Raw genomic sequence first — 25,131 nt, forward strand, 5'->3', positions numbered from 1 at the left:
AATGTTGGGACTCCCTGGGAACCTTGTACTGTTCCCTTGACTCTCTTCTTTTTGGCACTGAGTGCAGCCCACATGTGAAATTTAGCAAACACATGTATTCCCTGAAAACCCTAACCAAGGTTGCTTAGATTTGTTGGTTGAATAGTCTTCCAGATGTGAGAACACTTCAATATTTTATTTAATTGCTGATAGTCATTCATTTTCACTCCTAAGAATGTCTGTGCCACTGCATGTTTACAAAGGTATACAGACAAGTTCTCTTGAGTATTCTGTACTTTATGGATTTAATTCACCAAATGTGAATAAACATACTATGGAAACTTCAAGGCAGGGAGTTTAGGCAGAATAATCAGTCGTGATACCATCTGCAGAATGTTTTTCTGTGGGAACCATGCTTATATAGGTTTGGGATTTTAGAGGTTTTAGTTGTGAAGAAACCAAATCTATTCCCATTCATCTGTCTGGGGTAGTGATTCCAGATCCTCCTTCCAAGCCCTTATCTGAGAAGGTTTAGATCATTAATCTAAGTTATGCCAACAGGAATGTAGGAAATAAAGGGGTGGGGGGGCTGTGGTACATATGCATGTCCTTTCAAAGACTTTATTTTTTTAAATGACATTTGAAAGTTCTTTTAAACAATTTAATGTATTCATAGGAATGGCATGTAGTGGAATACATTAATAACAATGACCTGAACCAAAACAATGAGAATCACCTAATCTGTCACTGACCAGCTTAGTAGCCTGAAGTAAATTTTTCTTCTAAATCAACTTGTAAATCTTTTTCTTAACACAGACAGTCTAGGAACAAAGAAACTATACAATAATTGAACTCTAGTTTGGTCATATAATTAGTCAGAGCTGGCTGTAGATGTTTCAGGGCCTATGCTTTCCACTGCATTACAGTAACATACATTATATGCGCTGTAGTACCCCAACACACCTCCACAAGGTACCTGTGTTACAGCACATCTCAATGCACAGTAACATACTGCTGTGTGTTGCAGTGCACTGTGATAATAAAAATGCTACAGGTGTGATTTTTGGTCTAATATTGTGTATTTTAGTTTGCACAAGCAGTGGTCCTGAAATACTCTTCTCCTGAACAACTTTTTGATGAAGCAGAAATTTCCACATTCTTCATTCTTGGAGAAAGGTTTGCCCATATACAAACAATAGTGTTCACCTTGATGTTTGAGTCAAAAGTAAATTTGACTCGAACATTGGTCATTCATGTGTTCGGCGAACACATGAACAGTAAGCATCCTGACAGTGCCTTGTGATTGGCCAAAGCAATGCACCTGACCACAGGTCAGGTGCATTACTTTGGCCAGTCACAGCGCATAATGATGGCACTAGGGGGTGGGGGTGACCCTGACCCCTTGTGGCATCATCACAATATTTAAGAACTGTCATCCCAGCACAGCCTTCAGACTGCGGGAGCCAGCGTCAAAAGTGGAGCATTCTTTTTTTTGGTCGGAGGTGGCAGTGGGCATCACGATTTACGTTGCATCTATTTCAAGGGACTTTTTTGTTTTTAATAAAGGACTTTTCAAAGACTGTCTTCTGTAATTTTATTCCACTACTTTTTTTTTGTGAATCAGTAGGGGTACCATGTACCCCATACTCATTCACATGGGGGGGTGGGATCTGGGGGCCCCCTTGTTAAAAGAGGCTTCCAGGCTCCGATAAGCCCCCCTACCCGCAGACCCCCACAACCACCAGCCACGGTTGTGGGGAAGAGGCCTTTGTCCCCATCAACATGGGGACAAGGTGCTTTGGGGGGAAACCCAAAGCACCTTTTTGGTGGTGGAAACATTCTGCTTTGGGGGTGTTTTTCTGCTAAGGGGACAGGAGAACTGCACCTCATCAAAGGGGTGATGGACTGGGCCATGTACCATCAAATCTTGGGTGAGAACCATCTTCCCTCAGCCAGGGCATTGAAAATGGGTCGTGGATGGGTGTTCCAGCATGACAATAACCCAAAACACACAGCCAAGGTGACAAAGGAGTAGCTAAAGAAGAAGCACATTAAGGTCCTGGACTGGCCACCAAAAAGGTGTGGGCCAAAATCTTGAGATGTGTGCAAACCTATTGGCCAACTACAGGAAACGTCTGACCTCTGTGATTGCCAACAAGGGATTTGCCACCAAGTACTAAGTCATGTTTTGTGAAGGGGATCAAATACTTATTTCCCTAATGAACATGCAAATCAGGGCATAATTTGTTAGACTTGCATTTCTTTTGAATTTTTTGTTGCTATTCTGTCTCTCAGTGTTACAGTACACCTACCATTCAATTTTTAGACTGATCATTTCTTTGTGAGGGGCAAACATTCAAAATCAGCAGGAGATCAAATACTTATTTCCTTCACTGTAACATACAGAGTCAGAGGTCAAGAGCAAGCAATCCACAATGTGCAAGGGTCAGGAATTCATGATGCACCTGAGTACAGGGCACAGGACCACATAATGAACAGAGAACAGAAGTCAGGAGTATGTAATGCACAGTCCAGCATACATTTTGCATAGATTGGCGCATTTAATGTACAGAATGTAGCAGCCACAAGTATGTAACCTACAGCAGCCATAGGTAAGTAACATACAGCACAGTATAAAAAGTATGGTGGCCAGGAATATGTAACATACACTCTACATGTGGGGCATATGTGCTAGGTACCCATGCTAGTTACAGCCCTTGGTTTGGATGTATGTTGGTGAAGTGCTTAACACTCTTTTTATTAAAGTGTTACTAAACCCAGGACCCTGCATTCACTATATCTGGTCTCCCACAGTACACAGAACATAGAAATGCAATTATTTTAATAAATATCAACTGCTAAATACCTTTCTCATCAGCAGTTAGAGCAGTCTTGTCGCTTCTATCAGTGTCCAGCAGAGTACTGGTTAAACTTGTAGGAGGAGTTTTCATTCTTCCCTGATTGTCCTTTGAGGCCACAGGACCCCTGACCCTCTGTCTGAACAGCACAAATTGGCCCTGTGCTGATCACATGCACCCTTCCAAGAAAAAAAAAACTCTCTAGCATTACACACCAAACTAAGTATGTGCAGCTTGCCCCCAATGCTGTGTTCTATCAGCAGATAGATTGGGGACTGTGGAAGAAGGGGAGGACCAGAGAAGACAGGATCAAGCAGCCATTTTACACAATGCGGACAATAAAACCCTTAGGTTCTACAGTGAGTATAACAAGCATGCTTTACTGCATATACAGACTGATATTTCTGTTGTGGGTTTAGTAACACTTTAGTGGTGCTAATGTTGGATAACCAGACAATTCTAGAATACTAAAAGTTCTGTAGCACCCTATGTTATCATGTAGTGGTCATGTGACAGCATGCAAAACATACTATAGGGAACTCTGGATGTGACCAAAATGTTAACTTTGTTTTAAAGGGTACAATATTTTGCAGACACCCTCAGTATGGCAATCTCCAATAGCATCATTATGTTAGTCAACATATAACAGTTCCTCCCAACAGAATTATAATATGCTCTGCTATTATTCTTTACATTCCTCGAAACCTACACCTTCATACAGCCCTATTCTAATATTATACAATAGCTACATCATAATGTCCCCACATTGCCAGTCTCCTTATACAATTCAGACAATATGTAAACTCAACATCAGCTTGTAAGTAAATAAATACCTAGACCTAAATGTTATAATGCTCTCTAGGAATGGAATGGATAGGACAGACAGGGTCACTGCACTCTAAATGTGCAGCCACTACATTCTGTATGCTTTACATATAAATTACCAGCTGTTTGTTTATGCTAGGTGTTAAAGCATCCCTGATATCTCTTAAAAAAAAGCAGAAATAGAAAATCCCTGTTGAATATCCCTGGATGCCAAGATCATGTTTCACTTGGTCTTGTTTAAATAGATGCAATGGTTGGGAAGGAAAACCATTTATTTGCTGTTTGAGGTGGCTGTCCACCGAAGGCTGACGTTTGGTTTATGGGTGTTCCTATATGGGAGCTACAGAACTGCAGCCACCACCACTTTTTATTATCATTGAAAATTGAATATTGTGTGTTGTGGGAGTCTAGAGATGAGCTCAGTGTTCAGTCTAAACATAAATTTGGACCAAACACTGGCTGTTTAACCATTTGACTAAATGTCGAAGATTTAGGGTATTCAGCATGAACGAACATGACAGTTTTCAGTTTTCAGTGGTTGCTGAGGAAGCAGCAGGTTCTTGCACCTGCCCTGTTCTTCCCAATCACTGAAGTCAAGCCTGCTTGTTCACTTACATGGCCAGGAATCCCTGGCCATGTAAGCAAATGGGCAAGAAAGGGAGAAGGTTACAATATTGCCTAAGTATGGCCACATGGCCAAATTTTGGCAATGAGAGGTCCAGGATAGTTGAAAGTACCTCCTGTAAACCTCAAGAGCAATTTAAAGCCCACTGCACCTAATAAAAATGAATAAATATAAAGCTCACTGCACCAATAAAACACCCAAACACCACTTGAAAATGTCTCTGTTGCTACAGTGAGAAAAGTAAAATAGCAGTGCCCTATAAAAGAAGCAGCTTAAAGGCTAACACCATCTATTACCTGCATTTAGGGTGTAACATGTAACTTGACCCACAGAATGCCCCCCCCCCCCTTGTAACAGCATGATCACCAAACACATAGTCCCATTGACACTTTCTCGAGCCTCTAACTGAAAAAATGTAGCTTGGTATGGGCAGAGAGCTAAAGGAAAAGCCTGCAGGATCCTGGTCCAATACTTTGCAGGTTCCTATGCAAAAATAAAATAATTAAATGCACAGTTCCTGCAAAAATACATGCATTTATTATTTTTTTAAAAGGTGGACTTAGTCTTTAATACTTACCTCTTCAGGTAGGTTGTTCCAAACATCTTGGAGAACTAACTACAGACATTCTGTGGATGTAGGCTGTCTCAGATCCTTCTGTCTCTTCCTGTAATCCCAGACAGACTCAATGATGTTGAGAAAATCAGGGCTCTGCGAGGGCTAAACTATTACTTCCAGGACTCCTTGTTCTTCTTTATGCTGAAGATAGTTCTTAATGATATTGGCTGTACTTTTGGGCTCCTTGTCCCACTGCAGAATACATTTTGGGCCAATCACATGCCTCTTGGATGGTATGGCATGATAGATTGGTATCTGCCTGTGTTTTTCAGCATTGACGACACCATCAGGGGCGGACTGACAACTCATGGGGTCCCCGGGCAATAGGAGATCATGGGGTCCCTGTATCCTTGCCCAAACTCCAAAAAAAAAAAAGAAAAAGGTACCAGGGGCATCTCATGGGGCCCCCTTCTGACCCCGAGTTTCCAAATGGTCAGTCCGCCCCTGGACACCATTGATCAGGCAATGTTGAAGACTGTAGACACAGTGGTTTAGTAACCACAGAGCCCCTATCTCAACATCTTCGAGTCTGTCTGGAATTACATGAACAGAAAGAAAGACATGAGGCAGCCTACATCCACAGAAGGTCTGTGGTTAGTTCTCCAAGTTAGATGGTTGCCTTGTGGTGTATACTGAGCATGGTTTGACCACTCTTGATTAGGGATCATTTTATTCTGGTAAGCCCCCCTCTTGCTGCAGAGGGGTGGTGTGTGGTATTGTTGTACAGAGACCTGAAGTCTTTTGGGACTCACATCTCTATTTCGCTGTATTCGGAGAAGATCACCAGTTTTCCTTGGCTCTTCAATTGGGACTCACTTGTTTATTTCAATTGGTGATTAGTATGATTCAATATTGTTATTTGCATGGATTAAGTGGAGTAAGGAACTGATTATATGTTTACATCTATGCACAAAAAAGTTTGCACATACATTTTTTTTACCTATGGGCAATTTACACTTAATTTTTAGCGCTGCACTTTTGTATGGGCAAATATGAGTACCTAGAAGAATTGATGCTAATTTGAATGGTGGTCAACACCAAATATTGATTTGATTTGGATTTGTTTGATATGGATCCTGTTAATTTACTTTCCATTTTGTAATTGATAAAAATAGACTAGTAACACATTTATTTCTGAAAGCATTCTTAAAGGATAAGTTCACCTTTGGAACATGTTGCATGTTCCACCCGTTTTTAGGGTGGAACATGTAACATGTTCCCATAGCCGCAGCCGCGCCCGCCACCCCCCCCTTCCTCTGACAGATAGTACGGGGGAAGTTTCCCCATACTATCTGTCAGATTTGAAAACAGTGCGTCTGTGCAGAGCTCTGCTCACACGGCCGCGTCACTCATTCAGTGTTCTGTGAATGAGTGCCTACAAGTCTTGACAGCCTTAGCGGCTGTTAGCTTGTAGTTTTTAATGTCAGTATATCTGCTTGACCGTACATCCCATATGGCAAGCAGGTATTCTGACAGGTCTGCAGGAGACCTGCATGGCATCAGCGATCTACTGATCGCTGTTGCAATGCTTTACATACGCCTTTGGACAAAAATAATAAATACACATTTTTTTTACCTACATATTTTTGTTCAAAAGCTGAACTTATCCTTTAATGTACAGCATTTTTTTACAACTGCCTATAACTATAATGTATGTGTGTGTGTGTACACTGCTCAAAAAAATTAAAGGATCACTTTGAAAACACATCAGATCTCAATGGGGAAAAATATCATGCTTATATCTATACTGATATGGATTGGGTAATGTGTAAGGAAGCCACATAGTTTGATGGAAATGAAAATTATCAACCTACAGAGGACTGAATTCAAAGACACCCCGAAAATCAAAGTGAAAAAATTATGCAACAGGCTATTCTGTTTTGCTGAGTTTTTATTGCAGCAACTCAAAATGGTACTCAGTAGTTTGTATGGCCCCCACGTACTTGTATGCATGTCTGACATGCTCCTAATAAGATGACGGATGGTGTCCTTGGGTATTTCCTCCCAAATCTGGACCAGTATGGACCGAAACATGATATCCCAGAGGTGTTCTATTGGATTTAGGTCAGGTGAGCATGGAGGACATTCAATGATATCAATTCTTTCATCCTCCAGGAACTGCCTGCATACTCTCGCCACATGACAATGGGTCCAAGCATTTCATCCTGATAGCTAATGGCAGTCAAAGTGTCATTGTCTAGCTTGTATAGGTCTGTGTGTCCCTCCATGGATATGCCTCCCCGGATCATCACTGACTAACCCCCACCCAAAACAGCCATGCTGAACGATGTTACAAGCAGAATAATGTTCTCCATGGCTTCTCCAGACCCTTTCACGTCTGTCACGTGCTCAGGGTGAACCTGCTCTGATCTGTGAAAAAGCACCAGTGGCGGACCTGCCAATTTTGGTTTTCAATGGCAAATGCCAATCGAGCTCTATGGTGCCGGGCAGTGAGCACAGGGTCCACTAGATGATGTTGGACCCTCAGGCCACCCTCATGAAGTCTGTTTCTGATTGTTTGGCTAGGGACATTCACACCAGCGGCCTGCTGGAGGTCATTTTGTAGGACTCTGGCAGTGCTCATCTCCTTCCTCCTTCCACAAAGGAGCAGATACCAGTCCAGCTGATGGATTAAAGCGGAGCTCCACCCAAAAGGGGAAGTTCCGCTTTAAGTCTTTGTCCCCCGCTCACCATTAAGGATTGGCACCTTTGGGGAGCAGGGGGGAGCAGAGGGGAGTGGGTACCAAAAAATGACAGGTACCCACTCCTACTTCCACTGCAATCGCCTAATACGATCGGAAGTGGAAGTTGTCCTCCCCTCCTCCCTCCCTGTAGTCTTCTAGAACATGTGTCAGGTCCCAGAAGACTACGGGGCCATTCACAAAGCACAGCGCTTCTTGCTGTCACAGCCGGGTGCCCACACTGAAGATGCCGGCACCAGGGAGAGAAGATGGCTGGTGAAACTGGCCATGGTGAGGACACCGCTTGACCGAGGGACAGGTAAGTGACTGTATTTTAAAAGTCAACAGCTACAGTCTATGTAGCTGTTGACTTTTTTGTTTTTTCAGCTAGAACTCTACTTTAAGGACTTTCTATGGCCTTGTCTAGCTCTCCTTGAGTAACTGCCTGTCTCCTGGAATCTCCTCCATGCCCTTGAGACTGTGCTGTGAGACACAGAAAATCTTCTGGCAATGGCAAGTATTGATGTGCCATCCTGGAGGAGTTGGACTGCCTGTGTAACCTCTGTAGGGTCCAGATATCGCCTTATGCCACCAGTAGTGACACTGACCCTAGCCAAATGCAAAACTAGTGAAAAACACTCAGAAAAGATGAGTAGGGAAAAAAATGTCAGTGGCCTCCACCTATAGACCAGTTCTGTTTTTGGGGTCATTTCATTGTTGCCCATCTAGTGCACCTGTTGTTAATTTCATTAACACCAAAGCAGCTGAAACTGATTAACAACCCCCTCTGCTACTTAACTGACCAGATCAATATCCCAGGAGTTTCATTGACTTGAAGTTATACTCTATTAAAAAGTTTTACTATAATTGTTTTGAGCTGTATATACTATATATATATATATATATATATATATATATATATATATATATATATATAATATACAGTCAAGAAGTATTACATTGGTCGAGTACAAGGATACGGACTGTAAATTCTTTACTTCCAATTTCTACATTTTTTACCTCTGGAAGACTGTCTATCTCCCAAAAAATATCCTTTAACTTAAAAATTTTGGCCTTGGTATTATGATTTTTTCAGAGTAACTGTTAAAATAACCACTTAAGGCCCTCTGCCAGCTGGTTGAAATAGAACACTTATTCTGTCTCAGAAAGAGATACATTTGCTCTAAAATAAAGTTTGGACATGTCTTTAGCAGTTAATTTCCAAGAGATAGATTTTCTTGACATTTTGTTAGCTGAGAGAGGATTTTAAATATGTCTATTCGCGCATCCTTAATAATAATGAGAACGCTGTTTCTAACAATGTCTGACAATTAATGGTGCAATAATTCTGCACAGCCAGCTATTCCATTGCAGTCTTTCTCACTCTGAAAGCTGAAAGCTATTCCTGCACTCATATGTCTGTCTTTATACTGCTCATTTTTTCTTTTCAGTCTTAGGACTTTCAATAGGTAATTAAAATACATATAACGTGTCTACTGAATCTAACATTTTAGTTGGAATTTGGAAGGATTTACTGTCAGTTCTTAAATTAAGTAGTGTATTATAATCATATGAATCCTGTCTCTTTATGGATTGGCTCGGTTACATATGCATTGGGTTTGCTCAATAACGTATAAAGTGGAAGAAATATAAAAATGATTGTGAGCATATTTAAAAAAAGAAAAAGGTATAGAGGATTAAAATAAAAATTAGGAATGAAATTTGGATTTGTGTCAAACCTGCAGTCAGTTTCCTGATTTTCAGGCTGCTCTAACCAATGCTAAAAAAAAAAAGTTTTGGTTAGAGTCATACTTTAGAGCCCATTCACATATATGTAGATTGGAATGCGGTTTGAACCGCATCCAATCCACATAACATGTAAAAAAACATTGCTTCCTCTGGTGCTTGTTCACAAATATCTGGTGCAGATTCAATGCGGTTTTAAAAAGAGTCATGTCTGATTTCTGAGCAGTGCGGTCCGGTTCAGGCTAGTGACTTCTATGGGAACCGTTTCTAAACCACATATGTGTGGAGAAAATAAGGTCCTGAGCTATTCCTGTCCTGAGCCTTACATAAACCTGACATGGACCTGTGAACAAGTATTGTATCAATTAGCTGTGAAAGCTGAGCTTCAATCCACACCGCACATGTGTGAATAAGCTTTTAAACACCTCAAGGCTTCAGTGTTCCACCTCCTTCATTATCACGTCATTTGTTTCCATTTTCACCGCTGTGATAGTTTGACAAATGGTCAACTTGGTCATGCAAACCTACTGTATACCCATTTTTTTTTGAGACACCTAGAGCTTTCTTTTGATGGTATTTAATAATCACTCATTTTTGGGTGCTCTGCTATTTTGCCTTTACTCTATGGACAACCTCGGCCCCTCTGGCACAACTTACTGCAATACTCTTGGGAGCACAAATATAAATATCCTGTTCACAACTAAATTTCTGTAACAGGAAACAAACACCAGACTGGTTATTGGTAAAGGGACTCAATATATTGTCAAGGGTTGAAATAAATGGCAGTGTATGCATAAATGAGTAAATAGAGAATCAATTCAATCACAACTCTCCAGACAATGTAATCATGTCTTAGTGACCTAGAGTAGAGCTCTGAACCACTAGAATAAAGTGAACCTAGTAACCCACAAAATCAGCAATGAGCAGCAGCATTTGGTAATTAGTGACAGCGATGAATATCTCTACTGTGGTAGCTCCTATATAAAGAGTATGATATAACCACTTTAGCGTGCTATAGACAATAGGCACAGCTCCTGTCATGCAGCCATTTGTGTTGGATTCAAGTTCGGTGTCTTATTGAAGAGCGAAATATATATACACAAAACCCCAGCGCACAGGAAACACCTCCAAAACTAGAATCCAGGTATTAGATGCTGCTATGCACAGGTAAAATAAGCCAAAAAATGAAAAAACAAAAAACAGCGCAAATTAACACCTTGCCTTAATCAATTTATAAGCTTAAAAGTGAAATAACCAATAATAATATAGATAATGTCCAAATCAAAAAATGTATAAATAATAAATAGTAAAAAGAATAAGTCCTTTCTTGGGGAGAAAGGACTTATTCTTTTTACTATTTATTATTTATACATTTTTTGATTTGGACATTATTTATATTATTATTGGTTATTGAAGAGCTAAGCTGTTTGTGGATGGGCTATGGAGGTTTGTGATTGGATGCATCTGCATTTGAAACAAAACATACCTTTTAAGAAGATGCCCTGTGAGGCCGCAAAAAAAAAAAGGATCTAACAAACTATGCCATTATTATTATTATTATGCTAGAGGCTGCTACTTCTGCTGGCCAGAGCACCAACTGATAAAAAATAAAACGTTTTTAAAAACTGAAATGAATCAGGTGAAAGTGCTGCTGCTAAGCTGATTGTATATGAAAATAATTCCACAGCCCAATATATGTTTTTATTTGTTTTTATTGGCATTGGAAAAGGTCCCCGTGTCAGTGTCTAGCTTCCAATGCATTTTCACTGACAAAGCTTACTTATTAAGCCCTACAAATGAACAGAACTGAATAACAATATTCAGCTTTAATGGGGTTGACATAAGTAGATTTTTTTAAAAAGAAACAGTGCTACACCCCTGTACAATACCAAATCACTTGCCCAGGATTGTTGCCCCAACAAATACTTTCTGGAATTATGAATTGTTTAACAGTTATGATTATTTTTGTTTAGATGGTTGTGATTAAGCATACTGATGGCTCCTGAAGAAGTGGATTATGTCCATGAAACTCGTCGGGCCACAAGAAATCAGTATTTTTTTTATACTGTTTTGCTCTGTCACAACTATATTTTAATGTTTGAATTGTAATTTTGTGTCTTAAGAAGTTTGACATAATCAAATGAAAGACATTTTTTATGGATGTTGATTCTAAATAAGGAAATAATATTATATTGTTAAATATTGTGCCTCAAAAGTCCCATTCTATTATAGTTCTCTTTTCGTTTGGGATTGATATAAGGTTTGCAGAATTGTGAGCAAGATTCACAAAACTATTTGTGAACCAAACCCGATCAAGTTTTCTCATCCATACTAACCCTACTTATCACCAGAACCTTGTCAATGGTCTCAACATATCTCATGTATCATATCAGCAGTCTATGATAAGCTTTTCTAGCTGTCAATACATGCTCAAAATTTGCACTGTGAATGGCCCGTTTGCACAACCACTTTTGTGAAAAGAACATGGTAGAAAATCATTGACTGAGTAGTGACTGCATCCAGTCAGATGCAGTCACTGTTCGATTATTCAACAGTTGTGGGTCATGTCAGCTGCTAAAAACAATAGCTGTAAGGATAGGTTCCTTCATTTATGCTACTTAGTGCGGAAAGAGAATTCTATAAGATTTTACTTGTTCAGCCAGCAGGCTAAATGAGAGAAATCTTTGCATGTATGGCTAGAGATTTTTTGTAAGTATATTTTAACAATTTCTTGTAGCAGATCTTATATCTCTAATCATTAGGAATGAGCTCTGGCTTTTTAGGACCTCTAGCAAATGGCCAAACTAAATGGGTCTCTATTTAGTTTGGTTTTAAAGGGTCTCTTCATTGTGTGGGTCTTGGGCCCCTTGACATCCATGGCAGACCCTGATCGAGAATACGGTGGGGGACTGTTTACTAAAAGCAAAGCACACAAAATCTGGTGCCGCTGTGCATAGTAACTGATCAGTTTCTAACTTCAGCTTGTTCAATTAAGCTTTGACAATAAAAAACAAATACTTGATTGGTTACTGTGCACAGCAGCACCAGCTTCTGTGTGGTCCAGTTTTAGTAAATTCCCCACTAGGGGTCTTGAATTTTATTTTTAGATGGAACCCATTGCTGTTTGTTTTTTTTTTTTCTTTTCTTTTCTTTTTTGCTTGGAGTCCCCCATTAACCAGTTACCCTCTGCCCTATAGCATTTTTACTGTTACAGGGCAGACTCCCTACGCAAAATCACTTACTTACAAGTGATCCGCGCTCTCGTCGTGTACACAGGCAGGGTGCTCGCGCACCCACCAGCATGTCGGTGCTGAGATTTGGCACTGATCACTCAGCAGATTCAGGCCTGGACCTGCTGATTGGCTGTACCCAATCAGAGCTCAGCCGGTGCCTGTGTTTACATTGCACGGGCACAGGAAATGATGCAATCTTCTCTTCCCAGAGTGCATTCCGTTCCAGAAAATGAAGAAAGCAGATCCACGTGAGTCAAAGCACTACACTTTTACAGTAAAAGCGATGCTAGGTCACATTGAAATCCCCGCTAGCCCCCCAGTTAACCCCTTCACTGCCCCGTCACCAGTGTCATTAGAACAGATATTTTTACTGATCACTGTATTAGTGTCACAGGCGACTTCAGATAGCATTAGCGCCAATTAGCATCCCTCCCAGATAGTTTGAGATTGCCCGTTACTTCATCAGTCATCACATTTAACCCTTTGATTGCCAGGAACACGCTCACATACACAATAAACCTCCATTGCTAGTATAGTGTCCGAACAGATCAATATCTTTGATCAGATCATAACTATACCAGCATTCCCAATAGTATAGTGTCCCCAAAATGAAGTGCTAGCAGGATCAGCCCTGGCACCTGCCAGTACCTGCGTTTAGCCCCTACGCATAACCCTCCCCCCTTCTCCCCCAGCAAGTGCAGTGTTAGTACATAACTGTCATTTGATACATTGCACACAAAACTGCAGGATTAGCAAGATCAGGCCTGATCTCTGATAGCACTAGCAGGTACATTTTTTTGCAGCAGTTCAAGCAGTCCTTGACAGCCAGGTGCTTTTTTTCCAATGAGTCGCACTAGGTACCTATAAATTTAGTTGCCAAAATGTCCAATGAAAGGTACTCTAGTAAAGAGGCCTACAGGATTCTGAGTATGTCAGATGAGAGTGAAGGGGAAGCCTCGCTGACAGATTCAGGGTCAGAATATGAACCTGTAGAGAGCAGCGGCACCCTGACAGATAGTTCAGATGATGGAGTAGAAGTCCCTGCTAAGGTCAGATGTACTGACCCTGTTCCCAGACTGCTGAGGTGTTAGAATTGCGTGATGATTCTCATATGCAGAAGAGTGCCAGTACTAGTGCCGTTCTACCTTTTGGTGAATGGGCGAGCACCAGTGGCCTAGTACATCCTGGTCTTTTACATACCAGCACTGCAGTATCACTTGGTGACGTGGCAAGTTCCAAAAGTGCAGTACAAGCTGCTGTAGTGGCTAGTACAAGTAGTGTCCCGCAGCCACCAAGAATTTGAACACAGGCCCGTAGAGCCCATAGTGTCCTTCCAGATGTGCTTGCAAATCCTGATTGGCAGCCCACAGATTCTACAGCACCTGTACTCCCCCTCCATTTACTGCCCAAACTGGAATTCAGGTGGAAATAGCAAATTTAACTACTCCACTTGATTTTTTGGAGCTGTTTTTCACAGAAGATCTGTATGGATTGATTGTGGATCAAATCAATTTATACGCACAACAATTTATTGCCGCCAACCCAATTCAAACCTTGCCAGACCATTTGCTAATCCGGTTTCCATATTTAAAGTTTTTTTGGGCCTAACCCTCAACATGGGCATTATAAAAAAAAAATTGATTGCGGTTGTATTGATCCACAGACCCGATTCATCATCTGCCCATGTTCTCTGCTGCCATGGCCAGGCATAGATATGAGAGTATAATGTGATGTATGCATTTCAGTGATAACACACTCTGTTGTCCTTGGGGTGACTCTGAATATGATTGGCTCCACAAAAGTTGGCTTCTCGTAAATCACCTTAACCCGAAATTTGCAGATGTGTATACGCCCCAGCAAAACATCTGCATTGATAAGTCCCTCATTAATTTTTCTGTCCACCTTGCATTCAGACAACTTCTCCCCAGCAAGCGTGTCGGATAGGAGGTCAAAATATATAAGACCTGTGAGAGGGCAACAGGCTATACAGTACATGTAATTTTCAGATTTATGATGGAAAAGATAGTCACATGGAGCCCCCCCCAGATGCCCAGACTACATGGGGAGCAGTGGCAAGAGAGTTTGGGACTTGGTGTCACCCTTTTTCCATATGGGGTACAAGTTATACGTGGACAATTTTATATTTAGATGTTTGTACAATCTTGGAAGTGGCACTGTGCAACTTAGTTGCCGGGGCTTCCGCCCATGGTTTGTAAATACCCATCTTAGAAAGTGGGAGAAAGCCTGCTTGGAAAATGATGAATTGCTCACAGTGAAGTGAAAGGACAAACGGGATGTTTTTGTGCTGTCTTCCATTCACGCACACATGACCATCCAAATTGCCACGCAGCCAGTGTTGTTGAGAAGCCCCTCTGTGTCCATGACTATAATCTTAACATGGGAGGGGTGGACTACAACAACCAGATGATGAAGCCATACTTAGTTTCCTGCAAAGCCAGATGCTGGTACAAAAAGTGTCTGTATATTTATTTCAAATGGCTCTGTACAATGCTTTTGTGCTTTACAAAGCAACTGGACGAAGTGGATCCTTTCTAAAATTCTAGGAAGAGATCATCATGGCCCTTTTGTATCCAAAAGGTGCTGTGGCCCAAACCCCCAACCCAGATACAGTGAGCTGCTGCATGAGAGGCATTTTCCTGATGCCATTCCTGGTACCTCAACCCAAACGTTACCCCCAAAAATATGTCATGTCTGTAGAAGACACGGAATTAGATGTGATGCCTGCTTTTTTTGTCCCTCCTGTCCTTTCCAACCTAGTCTCAAGGTTATGCACTTGGGGGCTAAGAATATGCATGCATCATCCATACTAGGGGGAGTACATCTGGGGGAATCAATGGTGGAGAAGGATCTGGGCGTTTTGGTAGATCACAAGCTCAATAATGGCATGCAATGCCAAGCTGCGGTTTCTAAAGCAAGAAAAATCCTCTCTTGTATTACTATTATTATTATTATACATTATTTATATAGCGCCAAAAGTTTGCTCAGTGCTGTACATTATAATGGGAGACAGTACATGAGACAGTACAGTAACAATACAATGCAATACACGAGGGGTTTGAGGGCCCTGCTCCTTGGAGCTTACAATCTAGGAGGGAGGGGAGGTATAGACTCCAGAGAGAGAGATATCATTTTACCCCGGTACAAATCATTAGTAAAACCTTATCTGGAATATTCAATTCAATTTCGGTCACCAATTCACAAAAAGAACATTGGGGAAATGAAGAAAGTGCAGAAGGGCAACCAAACTGATACGAGGCATGGAGGAGCTCAGCTATGAGGAAAGATTAGAGGAACTGAATTTATTCTCTCTTGAGAAGAGGAGCTTAAGGGGGGATATGATCAACATGTATAAATACATCACTGGTACATATAGTAAACTCGGTGTAGAGCTATTCACCCTGAGGACATCGCAGTGGACAAGGGGCACTCTTTACGTCTAGAGAAAAAGAAATGTAATCTCCAAATACGGAAAGGTTTCTTCACAGTAAGAACTGTGAAAATGTGGAATAAACTCCCTCAAGAGTTGGTTATGGCCAGCTCAGTAGATTGCTTTAAAAAAAGACCTGATTTTTTTCTTGGATACACAGAATATACAGTAACTGGTTACTAACATTTATATGTAAAGTTGATCCAGGGAATATCTGATTGGCTCTTGATCATGCTTTTGGGTTTTTTCCTTCCTTTGGATCAACTGTGGGTATAGGATTACAACTTTTTTTTTTTTTGGTTGAACTGTATGAACTTTTGCCTATCTTCAGCTAGACTAACTATGTAACTATATAACTATGTCTTTGCCTCAAGGAGTGCTTCCATCGCTACCACACACTAGAGGAGTATTAGTACAGGGTACATCATACACAGGGTCTCGAAAGATGTTAGTCAGGAAACTAGCTGTCACATTTTGAGAGCCCCTGACATCTAGAGTTTACAGTTTTAAAGGAAAAGTTAAAAAAAATAAAAAAGTAAAAAAAAAAACAAAAATAAAAAAGTAAATAAAAAGTAAAAAACAAACAGTAGTTGTCATTTTATTGAGTTACTATTTTATTGTTACTGTTTTATTGTTAACCATTGCTGTTTTCTTTGCAGCACTGATCTGTTTATTCTGACAGCAACAGGGTCTTGCTCTCAGAATATATGCCCTTTGCTTCAGCATATATATTTTATAATATTTTGGCACAGTTTCAATAAAACCTTGTTTTATTGAATTACTGTTCTATTGCTACTGCTTTATTGTTAACCGTTGTTTTCTTTGCAGGAACGCAAAAAAAAAAATTTAAAGCACCTTCGTCCCTGCATGGCCCCGTGTTGCTATGTAAACAGTGGCCGCACCATGTATGTGAAATATTGCTGCAAACGTCAGATCAAATGCAGTAATTCTAGCACTAGACCTCCTGTGTAAATCTTAAATGGTAGCCTGTAAAGGCTTTTAAAGCTTCGCCTATGGATATTAAAAATATATGTAGTTTGCTGTCGTTACACGGGGACATTCACAGTTTTATAGCATGTCATGTTTGGTATCTATTTACTCGGCATACCATCATCTTTTATATGTTGCCAAATAATTGGCCAATATATTGTATTTTTGTGCATTAAAATTCAAGAAAGTGTATTTTTTTCAAGAAATTTGTGTTTGAAAAATTGCTGCACAAGTACTATATGACATAAAAAATTGCAACACCCACCATTTTATTCACTAGAGCATAAAATGCCAAGATAACAACCCTCCCCCACCAAATGACACCTTTTTGGAATGTAGAAACACCAAAATATTTTAGAGGCATGTTGAGTCAATAGATGAATTTATGTTTTACCTTCAAATTTTTGAAAATTACAAAAAAAAATATTTTTTTTTTACACATAGTTGTCAGGTACACATGTGAGAGGCTTTTCAGCAGTCTAGCTGTGTACAGGATCCCAAAATCCAATAAGCACCTTCATGCTTTTAAAGGGCTCTATTTCCTCATTACACTTCCTGACTACCTATCACAGTTTCAGAGACCCTGAAATACCAGAATAGTACAAACCCCCCCAAAATGACCCTTTTTTTGGAAAATAGACAACCCAATGAATTTGATAAGAAGCATGGTGAGTATTGTACAGATCTTGTTTATTGCTCCTAGATTGTAAGCTCGAAAGAGCAGGGCCCTCAATCCCCTCATGTTTTGCATTGTATTGGTATTGTTCTGTCACATGTTCTGCCCCCCTTTGTAATGTACAGCGCTGAGCGAACTATTGGCGCTTTATAAATACTGTATAATAATAATAATAATTGCCACAAGTTTTTGGAAAATGAAAAAAGAAAACTAAACATATTTTTATTTTATTTTTTTATTTCTCAAAACCTTTTGAGAAAAAATGAAAGCTGCAAAATTCTCACCTTAATTGAGGTGCTTTCCTGGTATTTCATGGCCTCCAAAACTGTGATAGGTAGTGAGGAAGTGAGGAAGTGAAATAAGGAAGTTACGCACCTTCAGGCTTTCTAAGTGGTCATTGGATTTTGGGCTCCTGTATGAGGCTAGGCTCTCAAAAAGTCTCACATGAGGTATCTGCATACTCAATAGAAGGAGCAGAATGTATTTTGGGGAGTAATTCCACATATACACAATATATCATTTAAGTGACAATTTTGTGTAAAAAAAAGTGTTTTTTTTTTCTGTTTTATTTTTTTTTGTCTTATTCCAAAAACCTGTGGTAAAAAATAAATAAAAGTATTCCATTGACTCAGTATTCCTCTCAGCAAATAGTTTGGGGTGTCTTCTTTCCAAAAAGAGGAAATTTGTGGGGGGGTTGTTCTATTCTGGAATTTCAGAGCCTCTGAAACAGTGATAGGTACTGAGGAAGTAAAATGAGGAATTTATACACCATCAGGCTTTCAAAGGGGTCATTGTATGCGGCTAGGCAGTCAAAAAAGTCTCACAAATGTGGTATCCCCATACTCTGGAGAAGTAGCAGAATATTTTTTGGGGTGTAATTCAAAATATACTCATGGCATGTGTGAGCAATATACCATTTAAATGACAACTTTGTGTAAAAAAAAAAAGTCATTTTCCAAAAACTTGTGGAAAAAAAATAAATCTTCCATGGACTCAACATGCCTCTCAGCAGATAGCTTAAGGTATCTACTTTCCAAAAATGGGTAATTTGGGTTTTTTTTGTACTGCCCTGGCATTTTAGCACCTCAAGAAATGTGATAGGCAGTCAGAAAGTAAAAGCTGTGTAAATTCCAGTATTTATACCATAGTTTGTAGACTCTATAACTTTCACACAAACTAATTAATATACACTAATTGGGATTTTTTTTTTTTACCAAAGTCATATAGCAAAATACATTTTGGCCTAAATTTATGACAAAATTTGAGTTTATTAGATATTTTTTATAACAGAAATAAGAAAATGTCTGTTTTTTTTCACAATTTTCAATCTTTTTTTGTTTATAGTACACACAGGAAAAAACCCAGAGGTGATCAAATACCATAAAAAGAAAGCTCTATTTGTGGGGAGAAAAAATATATAAATTTCATTTTTATACAGCATTGCGTGACTACGCAGTTGTCAGTTAAACTAGCGCAGTGCTGTATAGCAAAATATGGCTTAAATTCCAGTATCTACACCATAGTTTGTAGATGCTATAAATTTCACATAAACCAAATAATATACACTTATTGGGATTTTTTTTATCAAAGACATGTAGCAAAATACATTTTGGCCTACATTTATGACCAAAGTTGAGTGTATTGGATATGTTTTATAACAGAAATGAAACAATATTGAGTTTTTTTTAAAAAAAAAAAAATATTTTTTTGTTTATAGCGCAAAAAATAAAAAACCCAGTAGTGATCAAATACCACCAAAAGAAAGCTCTATTTTTGTAGAAAAAAAGAACATACATTTAATTTGGATACAGCATTGCATGACAGCGAAATTATCATTTGAAATAGCGCAGCGCCGAACAGCAAAAAATGGCCTGGTCAGGAAGGGAGGTAAATCTTCCAGAGGGCAATTGGTTAATATGGAAAGCAGACAATCATCTACAGTAAGTATCTGGTATAGAGGAAGGAAACCCCCTGCCATTTATCTACAAACAGAACAAAGAAGATAGGAACTGTCATGTACAGACAATTTATGCATCACCTTTTTCTTTGTAAATGTCTGTTGTGCTGAAGTAGGTTGTGTACATACATAATACAGTTGTGCCACTTCTCAGGCAGGTTGGGGTCACCCCCAGGCATGTTATTCAAAGTTTGCAAACTTTGTGCTGAACCTTACTGTAGTCTCTGGTGAGAGAATCTTATTGTCCCTTTGTAGAGCCATTATCAAAAAATGCATTGAAAGCCTGGCACTACCATGGGGGACATGTACTAATGCCAAAATGTAAAAGAAAAGTATCTCTCCCTACTCAGGATTGTCAGGTCTTCCTAATAGCTCCAACACATAATAACAATATGACTGCTTCATCCCCATCTTTTCTAACCACTTGACCTCCGGAAGGTTTTACCCCCTTCATGACCACGGCTTTGCTATTCAACACTGTGCTACTTTACTTGGTAATTGCTCGATCATGCTACACTGTACCCAAATGAAATTTTTATCATTTTTTTTCACACAAATAGAGCTTTCATTTGGTGGTATTTTATCATTGCTGGATTTTTACATTTTTTTGCTATAAAAATAAAAACATTCTAAACATTTTGAAAAAAAAAGTTTTTCTTTTTTTCTGTTTTAAAATTTTGCAAATAAATAATCTGTGTTCATAAATTCAAGGCAAAATATATTCTACTACATTTCTTTGGTAAAAATAACCCAAATCCCTGTATAGTATTTGGCCTCTGTGAAAGTTAGCATCTATAAACTATAGTATATATATTTTTGAAAACTGATCACTCCTGATGTACTAATGTACTGACACTAACTCTCATTTCTTGTGACCCTTAAATGATAATGAGACAGAGGGTAGGCAGGACAGAACACACAAAGCAGATGGCAAACACACAAAGCTTTATTAAAGCAAATGACAGTCACTCAACTGGGGTCTGCAGAGAGTGTGGCAGTACCCGTTATGGGGAAGTAGCAAAGAGAGGGCTCAAAATAATTGTAGTCCGGCCCCAGGGGCAAAGTTAGAATCTCTACAACAGTTTGTAATCTAAACAGGGAAACAGGGATGGAGTACAGGAACAGTTCAGGGTGATAACACAGGGGAGCATACACTCCCGGATCCGGCAGGGATGCCCGGGTTCACAGCAGACGGTATTTAGGGGGCGACCCTTCTCAGCCCATAGCAGAGGGTCCTGGCAGCAGGGACCAGGCTTGACTCTCCAGCAGCAGTATGCCAGCACTCCTGGGTGCAAAGCAGGGGCAGTATAGCAGCAAGTACTTGCCCTGAGTCCTGAGTATGCGTAGCGTAGTCAGTGGGTAATAATCCTCCCAAGCCTGGGCTATTGCAGGGTGTCAGTGGGTAGCAATTCACACCGCAAATCCTGGGCAATTGCAGAGCATCAGCTGGCATTATTTCTCCCCCCTAATCTGGGGTACCTTCAGAGTGGCAGCTGGCGTAGTTCTCCCCAAAATCCCTTGGTAATTGCAGAGTGGAAGCTGGTGTATTTCTCCCCAAAATCCTGGGTACTGGCAGAGTGGCAGCTGGCATTATTTCTCCCCCCTAAATCCCTGGGGTAATTGCAGAGTGGCCACGAGGGTCTCGCAGCAGCAGAGACCTCTCGGTGGCTTGGCAGCGAAACGATGAACGGGGAGCCCTACATCGGCCTCTTAAGCCGATGCAGGACTCTCCCTAGTCACCTGGCAACGAGGCACGCCCCCCTTTACAGGGGCTGCGCTCTCGAGAGCGCGACCTTTGTCCGGCAGTATCTGCAAGCACGGGAACTCTCGTGCCAACGCTGTGGATGCCGGGGCCGTGTGGAGTCAGGCTAACTGCCGTGGCCCAGAACATCCCTGCTGGAGGTTCGCACCTCTCCGCGGAGAGGTGTGAACTTCACTGTGGGGAAACCATCTTCTTCCCTCTGGCTTAGCAGGATGGGGAGAAGATAGTGACAGGGGTGACAGGAGTCACACCTCTTGTCCTGCACGGCTCAGCTTCAAAGAGCAGGATGAGAGGTGGAGGGGGGTGATTAAGGAGCGGGCCAAGCGGGGGGGAAGCAGAGACACAGAATGGAATGCGATTTAGGAATACTGCACTAAACATAAACCGAGACACTCCTCCCCCTTCCATTTCACAAGTGCCGACAAGGGGGGACCCGGCCTAGTTCCCTTGAAGGCACTTGTGGGCCCTAACTTAGCTACTGTGAGCCTTGTTGGTGGGATAGCCCGTCTGCATTTTGGTGTTGTCTCCCCCGTCTATAATGAATGGTGAAATTGTAAGGCTGGAGGGCAAAGCTCCATCTGAGGAGGCACCCGTTGACCCTGGACACCCTATTTAACCATGTGAGGGGGTTGTGATCAGTGACAATGGTGAACTCCCGGCCGTATAGGTAGGGTTGCAATTTCTTTAGGGCCCAAACTATGGCCATACACTCTTTTTCTACAGTAGTGTAGCCAACTTCCCTGTCCAGTAGTTTGCGGCTGAGGAAGGCGACGGGGTGTTCCTCCCCAGCCTCGTTTACTTGGCTGAGAATGGCCCCTAGGCCGTAGGTGGAGGCGTCTGCCTGTACCAGGAAGCATCTGCTGTGGTCAGGGACGGCCAGGATGGGGTTGCTTGCCAGGGCTGACTTGAGGTCACGGAAGGCGGAGTCGCAGGCCGAGGTCCAATTCACCATCCTGGGGCTGTTCTTCCGTGTCAGGTCGGTCAGGGGTTTGGCCGTGGAGCTGAAATTAGGTACACATTTATGGTAATAGCCGGCAGTGCCAAGGAATGCCATCACTTGTTTCTTGGTCTGGAGGGTGGGCCAGTCATGGATGGTTAGGACCTTGGCGGGCTCAGGTTTCAACTCCCCCCCCCTACTCTGTGTCCGAGGTACTGCACCTCAGCCATTCCCAGCTGGCATTTGTCCGGTCTCACTGTCAGCCCGGCCCCGCAGATGCGGTCCAGGATGGTTCCCACATGTGACAGGTGCTCCTCCCATGTGTCGCTGAAGATGGCTATGTCATGTAAGTAGGTGCACGCGAACCCTTGGCACCCCTTTAACAGCTGGTCCACGACCCGTTGGAAGGTGGCTGGGGCGTTTTTCATGCCAAAGGGCATGACTAGGAACTCTTACAGGCCGAATGGGGTGATGAAGGCGGAGCGCTCAAGCCCTCCTTTGTGCGGGCGATCTGCCAGTAACCCTTACTGAGATCTAGGGTGCTGACATATTGGGCCCCGGCAAGACGATCTTGCAGGTCGTCTATGCGGGGCATGGGGTAGGCATCACTGACGGTGTAGTCTTTCAACCTCTGGTAGTCCACGCAAAGGCGGGTGCTTCCGTCCTTTTTTGGTACCAGCACCACCGGGGAGGCCCAGGGACTGCGGGAAGGTTGGACGATGCACAGCTGGAGCATCTCTGAGAGCTCTGCCCGGATGGCTGTCTTCACAGCTTCAGGGACCCGATAGGGGGCCTGCTGCATGGGCTTTTGACTGTGGGTATCCACATGGTGAAGGGCCAACCCAGTGCGGCCCGGGGCGGCTGAGAAGGTGATGGCCTGATCCTCTAGTACGGCCCGCATCTGGGTCATTTGGCGGGAGCTCAGCCGAGGCCCCGTGGGAATCTGATCTAGGGGGGGGTGGTGGTTTTTTTGGCTTGCAAGAGGTCGGGCAGGGCCCCCTTATCATCCTCCCCTGTGGAGGCGGGGCAGATGGCTAGCACGGGCAGAGTCCTATCATGGTACTCTTTCAGCATATTGATGTGGACCGTGCGCTGTTGACGATCGCGGGCGTCAAGGCTAATGACATAACTAGTCTCGTCTATTTTGTGAAGGACCTTGTAGGGTCCTTCCCAGGTGTGCTGGAGCTTATTCTGGGGGTTGGGAACTATCTTGAGCACCTGCTGACCCTCGACAAATTCACAGTCGCGTGCCCTGCAGTCGTGCCACACCTTCTGGCGCGTCTGGGCCGCCCGGAGGTGGTCGTGGGCCACGGCGGCCAGGCGGGTCAGTTGCTCCCGCAGCTCGAGGACATAGGGGATGACTGGGGTACCCGTGTCCTCTATTTTCCCTTCCCAATGTTCCCGAATCAGGGATAGGGGACCTCGGACCCTCCGCCCGTACAGGAGTTCAAAGGGGGAAAATCCCGTTGACTCCTGCGGTACCTCCCGGTATGCAAACAGCAGGTGAGGGAGGAGCTTCTCCCAGTCTGCCTCCCCATCAACAAAGGACCTCAGCATGCTCTTCAGGGTCCCGTTGAAGCGCTCACAGAGGCCACTGGTTTGGGGGTGATAGGGAGTGGTCCGGATCGCCTGTACCCCGCACGTGCGCCATAGGGATTGGACTACATCGGACATAAACTGAGTGCCCTGGAGAGTCAGGTCTCGCTGGGGAAGCCTACCCGGGAAAAGACCGTGACCAGAGCCTCCGTCACCTTAGGGGCAGAGATACTGGACAGGGTGATGGCCTCTGGGTAGCGGGTTGTGTAATCCACTACCGTGAGGATGTATCTTTTCCCCGACTTACTGGGGCGGGCCAGGGGTCCTAGGATGTCCATGGCTACTCTCTGAAAGGGCGCTTCAATGATGGGCAAGGGGCGGAGCGGGGCCTTGGGGTGGTCCCCTGAGTGTCCCTTCCTCTGACAGGTGTCACAGGTCCGGCAGAAGCGAGCGAAGGACTGTGAGATACCTCACCAATAGAAGGCTTGGGTCAGTCGCTTCTCTGTCCTCGTCTTCCCTAGGTGGCCAGCTACCAGGATGTCATAGGCGATCTTGAGTAGCAGGAGCCTAAACAGTCTGGGCATGACCAGTTGTTTGGGAGCAGCATGAGGCTGGCAGTACAGCAGCACCTGCTCCCACCAAAGCTGGTCCCCACCCCCCTCCAGCTGTCCTGCGTCAGCCTGGGCCCTAAACTTGGTCAGGGTGGGGTCTGCGTCTAACTCCCTCTTAAAGGTCTCCCGATCCCAGGTCAGGGTGGTGTCTGGGTCAGGTGTGGGGTCACTCACCGGGTTCATGAAGGGGGAAGGTCCCGTGGTAGTCTCGTCTGTGGGAAGACCTCGGCCTGCTTGGCTCCTGGTCACAGCCCCGACGTATTGGCACTGCAGCTCCCCTAGATCATTCCCGAGCAGAACATCCGCCTGGTTGTACAATCTCCTTTAGATCTCCCATCAGCTATGTAGTACAAGGGCCTGTCTGATTTGATACAGATTGAATGGGTTGTTCAGGTGTGTCCTCCTATGCCATAGTTCTGGTACATCAAATGAAATTGTGCAGAGATTGTACAATCAGATTGCATAGTATATGGCCATATTTATACAAGTACATAGGAGAGTGTAGACGAAGACACGCAGTTGACAGGCCCCATTCACATCTCCATGTAGTGAAAGCTCACATTCCCGCATGTGTTTGTTTTGGGTGTTCTGGAGTGTTTTCATTTGTCATGCGTAAGGTAGCCCATTCACTTGAACTGGCTGCCCTACACA

This window comes from Staurois parvus, unplaced genomic scaffold, assembly GCF_062004578.1.
Source record: "Staurois parvus isolate SC_StPar_1 unplaced genomic scaffold, SC_StPar_1.0 ptg000299l, whole genome shotgun sequence".
In the NCBI taxonomy this organism is placed as follows: Eukaryota; Metazoa; Chordata; class Amphibia; order Anura; family Ranidae; genus Staurois; species Staurois parvus.